This window comes from Saimiri boliviensis, chromosome 1 (assembly GCF_048565385.1).
Source record: "Saimiri boliviensis isolate mSaiBol1 chromosome 1, mSaiBol1.pri, whole genome shotgun sequence".
Classification (NCBI taxonomy): Eukaryota; Metazoa; Chordata; class Mammalia; order Primates; family Cebidae; genus Saimiri; species Saimiri boliviensis.
Window position 1 is genome coordinate 74,047,094 of NC_133449.1, and position 12,233 is coordinate 74,059,326.

General features: G+C 35.5%; 1 protein-coding gene across 2 annotated transcripts in view; it reads left to right on the forward strand.

Annotated features, from left to right (window-relative positions):
• Positions 1-12,233, forward strand: part of WDPCP (WD repeat containing planar cell polarity effector) — a 785,671-nt gene that overhangs the window by 4,056 nt on the left and 769,382 nt on the right. Inside the window, exon 2 of one of the 2 annotated variants that reach the window (XM_074399199.1) lies at positions 4,074-4,131. The exons of the other annotated variant lie outside the window; for it this stretch is intronic. The gene's annotated coding sequence lies outside the window, so the exon portion shown is untranslated. The remainder of the gene's footprint in view (positions 1-4,073; positions 4,132-12,233) is intronic. 2 annotated transcript variants of the gene reach the window in all.

Consider the following 12,233-nt stretch of genomic DNA (forward strand, 5'->3'; position numbering starts at 1 on the left):
CTCATAGATAGAATAAATATTACTTTGATTTACTGTAGTAATATATGTATAGATGATGAGGTTACTTATTATTAACTTTGAAATCTTCATAGAGAATAGCTGTGAAGGAGAAAAGCATTCAGTTTAATTCTATTTTTTCTCCCTCTTTCAACTATATTAAAGATTCCCTGTTGTGCATTCCATCAAACGACTTTTGATGGTTTTCCAAACATCTCTTCCTCTGGTCTAGTTTATTAAATTTCCTGCCAGTGCCACCACTGGGAAGGAAAGGATAAAGAACTTCTGTTTCCTAACTTAGTTTCAGGGAATGTATTTTAAGCATTTCACACCCACCACCCTAACTAAATATTAAAGAGAAGATTCTCAGCTGGGCACAGTGACTCACGCCTGTAATCCCAGCACTTTGGGAGCCCAAAAGGTAGGTGGATCACCTAAGGTCAGGAGTTTGAGACCAGCCTGGCTAACATGGTGAAACCTCGTCTCTGTACTAAAATACAAAAATTAGTCAAGTGTGGTGGCGGGCATCTGTAATCCTAGCTACACCAGAGACTGAGGCACAATAATCACTTGAACCCGGGAGGCAGAGGTTGCAGTGAACTGGCATCGTGCCACTGCACTCCAGCCTGGGGTACAAGAGTGAGACTTTGTCTTGAAAACAAATAAATAAATAAATAAAGAGAAGATTCTTAAGACTGCACTTTGGGTGAAGGTTAAATAATTGAATAATTCTATGTCATTGAATGGATAATGTGATTAGACAATAAAAAGTAATTTTTTCTCTCTAAAATTAAAAAGAGGAGGACTGTCCTACTTAGAGAAAAAACTCCAGGAAAAATTATGGAATATTAATGTTAAGTTCTGGTGCAATTTTATTTTATTTTTAAAAGTTTATTTATTTATTTATTTATTTATTTATTTTATTTACTTATTTTGAGTTGGAGTCATCCAGGTTAGAGTGAGGTGATGCAGCCTCAGCTTACTGCTACCTCCACCTCCCAGGTTCAAGCAGTTACCCTGCCTCAGCCTCCCAAGTAGCTGGGTCCTGCCACCTCACCTGGCTAATTTTCTGTATTTTTTTCCATAGAGACAGGATTTCACCATGTTGGCCAGGCTGGTCTCAACATCCTGACCTCAGGTGATCTGCCCACCTCTGCCTCCCAAAGTGCTGGGATTATAAGCATGAGCCACTGCGCCTGTTCTCTGGTGCCATTTTAAATCCCACTGCAATTTTTTTTTTCAGTAAGGATGTACAGCTTAAAAAAAAAAAATCCAGATAGTACCAAAATGCCAGTAATGAATAGCAATACTCCCCTACTTTACTTCAATGTGGCACCTCAGAGGCAACCATTTTTCTTCTCATAATTACCTCCAAATTTTTAATGCTATAGAATTGTTATTTATTTGGTTTCTGGATTTTAGGCATTATGTTTTTGACTTTCTGTTAGGATAGGTATGGACTGAGCTCACTTACACCCCCAGCCCTTCTTCTCTTCATTGTATCAGTTTCCTAAACCTTGTAGAGCTAAATTTCCCAACCTTTTCCTCATCATACAGAGAGAAAATGAAAATATTTGTATGGTATCTTGGGGTGCCTAGAGGGAATTTATGAACATCTATTTGTTCTTGGTGAAGAATTAATAGTGTTAAAATGTATATAAAATAATGAAAATTAAAATGAATGTGAAGTAATAGTTGAAATATTAAATATAGAATTTATATAAAACTGAAATAAAAGCTTTTCAAATATCTAAATGAGAAATTTGAACTTGCCTACATGAACATAACTTTTTCGACAAGTTTTAAGCTTGAATAGTTACACATAGTTTTTGATCAAGACTTCCAGGTGATAATCTCTTCAAATTCTTGATAGTCACTGTGGTAGACTAAATAATGGCTGCCAAAGATATCCAGGTCCTAACCACTGGAACCTGTGAGTGTTACCCTATGTGGTACCAGTGATTTTGCAAATGTGGTTAAGAATTTTCAGATGGAGAGATTATTTTGGATTATCTGAGTGGGCCATAAAGGTAACAAATTTATTGATACAAATCTAGAATGTCTTTGTAAAATGTAGGCAGAGAGAGGTTTAAAGACAGAGAAAGAAAGCAATGTGCTAGTAGAAGAAGGAGGAGAAAAGATGATGTTATGAGAGGCATTGGGCCAAAGAATGAAGACAGCCACCAGAAGCTGGAAAAGGCAAGGAAATGGATTCTTCCCTAGAGCCTGCAAAGGTAGTGCAGCCCCACTGACACTGATTTTCACCCAGAGAAACCCAGTTCAGATTGAGAAGAGAATGAATATACTATATGTTGTATAAGTCACTCAGTTTGTGGTGATTTGTTACAGCAGCTGTAGGAAACTAATACAGTCATCATTATGAGAATGTAGCACAAATAGGTGATAAAAAGTTCTAAAAATCTTTTTTTTTTGTAAATTATTTAAAAATATATAAGGTTGGAATTATACTGAGTCCAACAGCTCATTCTTTTTCATTGGCAATCAAAATGATGAAATTTGGTGTGATAAGGCAGGTGGAATTTTTAATTCAATTGAACTTTTCTCTAGAAAGTACTTTAAAAAAATCATGAAACTTCAATTTGTAAAACATGCATGGTTGGAACAGTCAGACCAAAACTACTTTGGATGCCACAAAAAGGGTGCTTCAGCTGCTAACAAAAAGTATCTGATGTCTATGAAATCAGAGTTTCAGAGCCACCAGAGCTGCACCATCCAGGAGCTCCACGTTGTCAGCAATGTGCTAAGCCCAGCCAAAGAGGTAAGTATTCCATTATATGGACACCTACTTCAGGAACCAGCTGCTAAGCATACTGCTGTTCACCTTGGATAAGAGGCCTGTGGAATTATTAAATGTTTTTCATCATCCACTCTACCTGTAGAGACTCTGCTCCTCTTGGCCACCTTCCAGGAAACTCTGGTAAATGCTGCTAGCAGCTGGAGGCAACCAGGCCAGGGGCTCCCAGCTTGCGTGCCCCAGGCCAGAAAGGATCAATATCATGCTTCACAGCTTTAAGTCATTCAAAACATATAATTAGAAAATTCTAGTCTATATTATCTCTCTCACCACTGCTGAGCAGCATATCAAAAAAAAAAAAAAAAGAGAATTTGGAACAGAGAACAGTACTGAGAGTAAGACAGAGGCCATTCTCTATTTATTAGTAACTTACAACAAAAGTTTGCAAAGAAAATGTTAGAGGTCAGCAACTTACTGAAGTTCTAGCTTTGCATGGATCTATACAGCAGCAAATTAAAAACAGACTATTTGAGCAATAGAAATAAATTCGTTGAAGACTACTGTCTGGATTTGGAGCATAACAGACAGACTGAGAGACTTTCAGCTGTTTGATATGTAAGGCTTTCTAACACAGACCAGCATGGGATGGAGACCACATAACGTCACAAATGGAGTAACAGGATAATGAAAGAAGAAAGAATACAGATAAACTTTTCCTTAAGCCATGTTAGCCTAAAAGTTTTACCAGTTTCCTAGTGAGAAGGAATAAAACAGTACTAAAACCACATTGATAATTATTTGAAATTTTTTTGGTGTATTTATATATATGTATGTTGATATACACTTATACATGTTCATATATGTATTTATAATTTATATTCTTTCTTATTCTAAAAAGAATTTGAAGCCAAGCAAGGTGTATATATTTCTGATTAAGTCCATTGCTTAGTAAACTGACCATACTATAGTTCATTCTATAGTGGAAATTCAGTTTAGTCATGCTCATCTAAAATCCTTTTTGCTGTCTTTAAGTAGTCATGTTAAAGAACCTCTTCTTGTATTATTTTTTAAATGGCTTTTTCTCAAGCCAGTGAACCCAAATGATAACAGTCTAGATTCCAGGTCTAGAGAAAGTTAGGAAGTAAGCAAAATTCCTTAACATTATAGATGATATTCTAGATTAGGTGTGCTATATATTATACGGTCAATCTCTGAAACTGTAAACACTGAAGTCTCTTCAAAAGAATCTCTACAAAATATGTACCATCACATAAGGCTTAGTTGGTTGGTTTTAATTTATTGGTGTTTTTTCTGTTTTCAGATATTGGTGTGTAGGGAAGCACAGGAATACATTGGAAGAAGCAGAGTTTGGAAAATAGGTCTGTTTTTTTATTTCAAATTTTGCCACTTAGAACTTGAGTAACCTTGGATAAATTGCTTGGATAACCTTATGAGCCTTAATTTCCTCACTTAAAGATGAGAATAACAACTAATAGCTTGTCTCTCCAGACAGAGACAGAATTATTATGTAATATAATGCAGAGGGTTTTTTGTTGTTGTTGTTTGAGATGGAGTCTCGCTCTGTCTCCCAGGCTGGAGTGCAATGGCACAATCTCAGCTCACTGCAGCCTCCACCTCCTGTGTTCAAGCAACTCTCCTGCCTGAGCCTCCTGAGTAGCTGGGATTATAGCTGCCCACCACCATGCTGGGCTAATTCTTATATTTTTAGTAGAGATGGAGTTTTACCATGTTGGCCAGACTGGTCTTGAACTCCTAACCTCAAGTGATTCAACATGTTGGCCTCCTGAAGTGCTGGGATTACAGGTGTGAGCCACCATGCTTGGCCTGAGTTATTATAAAGATCATCTGACTCTGTTAGCACAGAATATAAGTTCAACTAATAATTATTCTCTGTATTGCCCTGTCATAACATTGATCTCAAGTTATTGTTATTATTTGATTTACTATTTTTACTTGTTGAATATTTATTTCCCCTCCATAGGGAAATAAATCTCTTTGAAAGCAAGGATCATATCAATCTTGAATCCCCAGAGCATATCATAGTGCTTGATACATAATAGGCACCCAAAAGAAATTTGTTCAATGAATTATCAAATGAGATATTTATGAATGACTTTAAAAATTGTAGAATACTGTGTAGGTGTATATTAGAGTTTTCCCATTATTTCTGTCAGAAACATGTTTTGTATAGCAAATAATCAACTTCTAAATATACTTTTATAACACAAAAGGGGTCACTTCTAGTCAGGTCCTGCGGTAATAGATTGTTTCCAGAAATGGCCACAATTCTTTCTATCCCTGTGCCCTTTGCTTTTTTTTTTTTTTTTTTTTTGAGATGGAGTTTCGCTCTTGTTACTCAGGCTGGAGTGCAATGGCGCAATCTCGGCTCACCGCAACCTCCGCCTCCTGGGTTCAAGCAATTCTCCTGCCTCAGCCTCCCTAGTAGCTGGGACTACAGGTGAGCGCCACCATGCCCAGCTAATTTTTGTATTTTTAGTAGAGGCAGGGTTTCACCGTGTTGACCAGGATGGTCTCGATCTCTTGACCTCGTGATCCACCTGCCTCGGCCTCCCAAAGTGCTGGGATTACAGGCGTGAGCCACCGCGCCCGGCTGCCCCTTGCTCTTTTGCACTGTGACTTTGTCACTCCTCCCATTAGGAGGCAGAATTTCCCCCCTGCCTGCCCCACTCCTTTAGTCTGTGTTGGCCTGGTAATTTTCTTTGACCAATCGAATACAGAAGAAGTAATGTTGGCTGAGCGTGGTGGCTCACACCTATAATCCAAGCATTTTGGAGGCCAAGGTGGGCAGATCACCTAAGATCCAGAGTTCAAGACCAGCCTGACCAACATGGTGAAACCCCATCTTAAAAAAAATTAAAATTAAAATTAAACTTAAATTAAATTAAATTTTAAAAAAAGGCCGGGTGCGGTGGCTTAAGCCTGTAATCCCAGCACTTTGGGAGGCCGAGGCGGGTGGATCACGAGGTCGAGAGATCGAGACCATCCTGGTCAACATGGTGAAACCCCGTCTCTACTAAAAATACAAAAAATTAGCTGGGCATGGTGGCACGTGCCTGTAATGCCAGCTACTCAGGAGGCCGAGGCAGGAGAATTGCCTGAACCCAGGAGGCGGAGGTTGCAGTGAGCCGAGATCGCGCCATTGCACTCCAGCCTGGGTAACAAGAGCGAAACTCCGTCTCAAAAAAAAAAAAAAAAAAAAAAAGAAGTAATGTTACGTGACTTTCAAGTCTTGGCCTCAAGAAGCTTTTCAGCTTTCAACCTCATGCCTTGGAATACTGACCTGAGACTGAGGAAGGCCATTATAACTTGCTAGAAAATGATAAGCTGCATGAAGTAGAGATGAATTTTTCTAGTTGAGGTGCCCCTGGACCAAACAGTCCAGACAAATAGGCTACCAGATATGTTCAAACAGTACAGATAAACTAGGCTGCCAGATGCATTGTAGCCCATCTCAGGCTATCCAGTGCTGGTTAAACTGCCTAATGAGTCAGACTGGCCGCATGAGTGACCCAGGTAAGACTAGTAGAAGAATCACCTAGAGAAGCTGTATCCAGTGCAGTGTATTGCTACATAGTAAAAGTTAATTGATATACTGTAATTGTAGTATCAAAGAAAACTCAAACCACACTCATTTTCTCTTTGCTTAGCCCCAGAACTGCTCTTCATCTTTCCACAATGAGACTATGTTTTTCAGCCCACACATTTTTCTCCTCTAAACTGTATTCTCCAAATCCTTCTAAGAGATCTCCTTTCATCACTTTTTTTGTCAAATCAATGCCCCCAAATTTAGAGATCTGCTTTTCCTCTACAGTTCTGAAGAGTCTTTAAATGGAGAAAGACTGACTTTTATGTTAAAAAATATTTTTACACATGATTTAAATATATTGCTTTGAATATTCACTGTACATACACAAATATTCCGTGCAGTGTTTTAATAGTAAAATGAGGATACAATTCATATGCCACTGATATGGGGATTAAATTATGTTAAATACATTCAGCATCAATATAAAAGGTTAGTATCACTCATTAAAATAAGTGGTAGTGTGTATATTGCAAAGATTTTTTTTTTGTCTCAAGTGGGAAAAAGATCAGTCATATAAACACCTGTGGAGCAAGTATGCCAGATAGAAAGGCAAGAACCGAGGCTCTGAGACAGAGCATTACATATTCTAGGAAAGAGGAGACTTGAGTGAGGAAACGAATAAGCGCAGGATGGCAAGAAGCAAGAAATGAGTTTGGAGAGGTGGGAAGAAATCAGACTTGGAGGGCTGGCTGTATGTTTTTTAAATTTATCTGAAATGCAGTGGAAAGCACTCTAATCATTTTAAACAGAACTGACATGATCTGATTTACATTTTTAAGAGTTTAGAGATAATTTTGAAAGTGGAAATAACAGTTGGAAATAACTGTTTGAAAGTGGAAATAACTGATGGCTTAGATGAGGAGGGAGAAATTATGAGGAGGGAATGAAAGGGAACAGTTAAGGGGGACAGTTAACCATAGGGCCATTTTTTGAGTGGTAAAGGGTGAAGGAGATCCAGATTTAGAGATGGAGATCCATTTTTATCATTTTAAGTTTGAAATGCCTAGGAGACAGACAAGACAGAGGTCAAGAAGATATTTAAAGATGTGAATCTGAAACTCAGGAAAAAAATCTAGCCTACTTATATAAATTTAGGAATTGTCAGCATATAGTTTTTAAACTATAAGAATAGATGAGAACATATAGAGAGAAGACACAGAATAGAAAAGTGAGTATAAACTCCATCATTTAGAGGTCACATAGAAAAAGGAAAACTATGAGACAGAATAAGAAAGAATATCCAATTATTTAAGAAAATCAGGATAATGTGTGATTTGGAACCCAGAAAGGAGAGTATCAGATATGGCCAGTTATGAGAGTTCAGTTAACTGTGGAAAGAAAAGACAGTCAGCCAAACAAAACTTATCAGTTCCCTTATAAGAGCAGTAGAATAATAGGAAGATAAAAGGAGACTGAATGTTGTCATTCAGCAACATTGATTACTAGATGACTATTATTAGCTTATTCAAATGGCAATATCTTTATAATTCCCAGATAAATTATTCTGAACCTAGAATTTTATAGACAAACAAAACATTTAGGGATGAGGATAAATTAAAGACTTTCTCACCTTTTTCTGGATTTCCTATGCATTTCAAGGGGAAAAAAAAAATGCTTAAGGAAATGTCCTAGGAAAGTAAGAAGAGAACTGATGAGAAAATATGAGATCCCAATAATGAGATCTCAGTAATGAGGTCCCAGTAAAGATCTGCTGTAGGTTTGTAATAAAAAGATATTTCAAGACCACAAATATTTAGGCCATCAAAATAATTAATAATAATAGGACAGGAAGCTAGACGATTTCAGATAATGACTTTAGAGTAAATTTACTTTATGAAATAGCATTATTAAAAATCATAATCATCTTTATGATAGGCTGATGATGCTTCTTGTCACCAAGACAGAAAAAATACAATTAGAATATTTAGTGAAGGCAAAAAAGTTTATAAGCCATGGCTCAAAGATGAAATGAACTAAAATGTGTCATTATTATGAGTAATGAATGGACATATAAGAAAAGAAAATCCATTTGACATTGATACCTAGAACATTCTCCTTCAATAAATATAAATTTAATAACACAGTTTACATTTCTTACACAAGTCCATTCATACCACTTGATTCTGCAGTGAATAAGATTTACAAAATTGTAATACCGAAAAAATCTTAAATTTTCAAAATAAAAGACAAAATGCATAAGAGAATTATTCTAACAGAGCAAATAATACAAATATCAACAGTGTAAAAGTACTGCTGTGTAGCCCAGGGTATTTGGGAAATGGCAGGAAGTGGAAGGATAAAATTTTTTAATCTTACACAATGGGAGACTCAAGAGACATTTTCTAAAGTACATCAAGAAATAGGTTTAATACATATTAATGTTTAAGCATTTAAATGAATGAAGTAGCAGATATAATGTAATATAATTTAATTTCAAAAATTGCAGACTAGGGGAAGAAAAATGGAGAGTACTGTAACTGAGCTAAATTCTCATTGTTCATTCTCAAAGTGTAGAGTCAATTTATTAAAAAGGCCAGGAGTTGAACCAAAAAAGTGGCAGTGCAGTGTATTTGTATTATTTTAAATTATGGAATAACTATTAGAAGTGCTAAAAACAGTTTGATGTCGGTACCTTTTGGGCAGTGTTTTCAAGCTGTGGGAATTAAATCAATTTAGTAGTTACAACCTACATTAGGAGACAAGAAGAAAAAAGATATTAGGTTGCATTGTACTAGTAAAGTCAAGTAAAATGTATAAAACATTTTTTCAGTTTTCTGTATACCTGTAAAATGTATTTCCTACTTGGTTTTTGGTCAACAAAGTACTGTAGGAAGTAGAACTGGGTTATAAGACAGTTGTTTGGCTGCATTTTTATATTTTATTTTTCTGCTAATCTGTAATGTTTGAGTTTTTAAACTCACGTGTATATTTTATCATAATAATTTTAATGTTTCTGTTTTTAATACATAAAAATACACATTTATAAGCTTCTGTAACACAAAATAGTATACATATTTTCTAACCAAAGCAAATATTTGTCAATTTTCTTGAGTTAAAAAAAAATGACAGGCAATCTTATCATTGCTTAGCAAAAAATAAAAAGTTAAACTTAATAATTGATTACTTAAGGCTCACAAGAGGGAAGGCTGGGGCAGGGGCAAGAGTTTAAAACATTAGAATCCAGGCAATGGATTGAGTAGGAAGAAGACAAAGCAAAAGAAATAAAAACTCTTAAATATCATTGTCACAAAGAAAACCAATGCTAAAAATGATCTTGAATACAACTTTATTGATTGTATGTAGTAGTGTTACATCTGACAGTGAAAATATTTGGGCCATCTGCATAATTACACAGAAAACTTTATCTGCCTAAAAAGGAGAAAATGAAGCATAGAGGAGAGGTCATCAGGCACTGTTCTAGGTATTAAGTTTATAGCAAAACAGTCTCTCCCCTTGTGGATATATATTCTTGGGGGAAGGAGAATGATGAACAAATATTTCATATACTGTCAAGTAGTACTAAGTTCTATTTTAAAAGCAAGGTAAGGGATAGAAAGTTTGAGCTTGGGTTCAAGGAAAGCCTCTCTCAGGAAATAATTGGAGCAGAGGCTTGAGCCAGTTGGGAAAGCAAGCCAAACATATATCTGGAAGAAATGCTTTTCAAGCTACAGTTCTAGGACATTCAAAGACTTACTTGGGAGCATTCTTGGGAAATTGAGGAGACATAATGGCAAGAAGAATGAAAAAAAAAAAAAAAAGTAAATTCACAGCTAAATAAAGATAAAGAAGATATCTTAAAAACATCCAGGGAGAAAAGAGATTTCTCAAGTGTTTCATAAATGGGTTAAAGATGGCCCCTGTGTATTAGCCTTATATTTACTATTTTACAGCAGGCTAGAATCAAAGCCTGCCAGTGCCAAACTCAATTTCTTGTACATCTAGTTGCTTTAAATATAGCTCAAACAAGCATATTTTAGCCATTAGATCATACCTGCTTGGCATACCCCCAGGAAACTACACCCAACATCTTCTAGCCATAGATAAGACAAACTCTGTGGCTATAAAAGACCACAAACTGCTGCTGCCCTTCAGAGCTCTCTGACCTAGAGATTCCTCACCTTGCTGCCTTGTGACGTAACCTAGACATGTACGACCCCTCTTGTTAGGAATTCCATATGCTGAAAATGAAACCAGCATAGTGGAGAATGAAGAGAAACTGAGTTTTGGTTACAAGGTTTAAACCCTTTAACTGAGACCCACCTCTGCAGGCTATCCATGGACTTTTAAATTGTGCAAGCCAATAATTTTTATTTTTTTAGGCCATTTTAAGTAGGACTGTCTTATGCAAGTGAAATGATCATGTTAGAGATGGTAGACTCGGCTCACTTTCTTAAATAAATCATTGTGGAATCCATGATCAGTGAATTTCTTAAAATGTTGCTGGCTATAAAGATGTCTGTGACTAATAAGGCCAGTGTGTAATCAACATGTACAGAAGACCATTAAATTTCTGCACTAGTTTAATTGAAATATTTGAATCATAGTAATATTACATCTTTTGAGAATTCTAAGAAAAACAAAGAGAAAAGAAACAAGAAAACAAATATTGAGCATATTTTGTTTTATAAAGCTGAAGGATTGAGAAGAATGCAATGATGTTAGCCAAGTAACAAGGGTGACACAGTATTATATAACAGAAAATAAGCTCTTGCCTCATTTTTTGGGTTTATTGAAGGAATTTTTATAAATATACAGTAAAAGCTGCTTTTAAAATTTGCAAATTTTGTTCACTAGGGAGTCTTGCTAGGATGAGTTACAAGGAAGAGAGATTCAAGGAAGTCTGAAAGTCTGGAGACACAAAGAGATTACATTTGCATTTTTGGAAGATTTTTCAAAAGATGGGAGACCTACAAGTCAAATAAATACCAAATGGATTTGTGACAAAGAAAATGTTCTACGAAAGTAGTTCTCAAAATTAATTTTAGCTTTGGATAATTTTTCAAAATTAAATCTTACAGAGAACTTCAAAATTAAAACTTCAAAGTTAGAAAAATGATATATTTGTTAGTATGGATTTATTTTTTAAGTTTAACTGTATAGCATTTATTTTTTAAAGAATAGAAGAGGGATGCTCTTAAATATTTTGGTAAACATGCAAAATATTTAAAATCAGGTGTATGGATGACAGTTCCACTCTTATCTACATTAGCATTTAATTTATTTCTCTGTTTTGGTTGTGTAAGAGTAAGGTAAATATTTGCAAATGGTAATTTCAGGATACTTCTCAATCAAACTAACTTAGAAGCCTGAGAAAGAAGTAGTAGACTTTTTAAAAGTTGTATTTCAGAGTTACACCACTAGTGTGTCTATTAGTGGAATTAATTATCTTAAATATAAAAGTTAGAGAAAAAAGAACTAGAAGTTACAAGGACTGCTTAAAATACCTATAATAGGATTCAGTATTCTGTATCCTGTTATAGCAAGTAAGACACCATACTTAGTGTGTTATTTTTGGCACATATGTGACTGTTTTTCCTCAACAGAGAATTGGCAAACTGATGCATCTGAACTTTTAATGGCATTGAATTGAGCAAGATACATATATGTTTTGGCTTTTTGTTCATTTTGTAATTTTGTGTTCAGGAAAGATTTGCTGATGTTCTTTAATTTTTTTTTTAAAAAAAGATAACGCAGGACTGTAACTTTCCATGTAATCCACATTTACAAGAAGTTTAAATGCACACACAAAGATGTAGATGAGGAAATCTTAAGGACTGTTCACAAATATTCCAATTCTCCTCCTGGATGTTTGGTAAGATTGCTCTTCCTTGTCATCTTTGGAGTTAGTTGTAG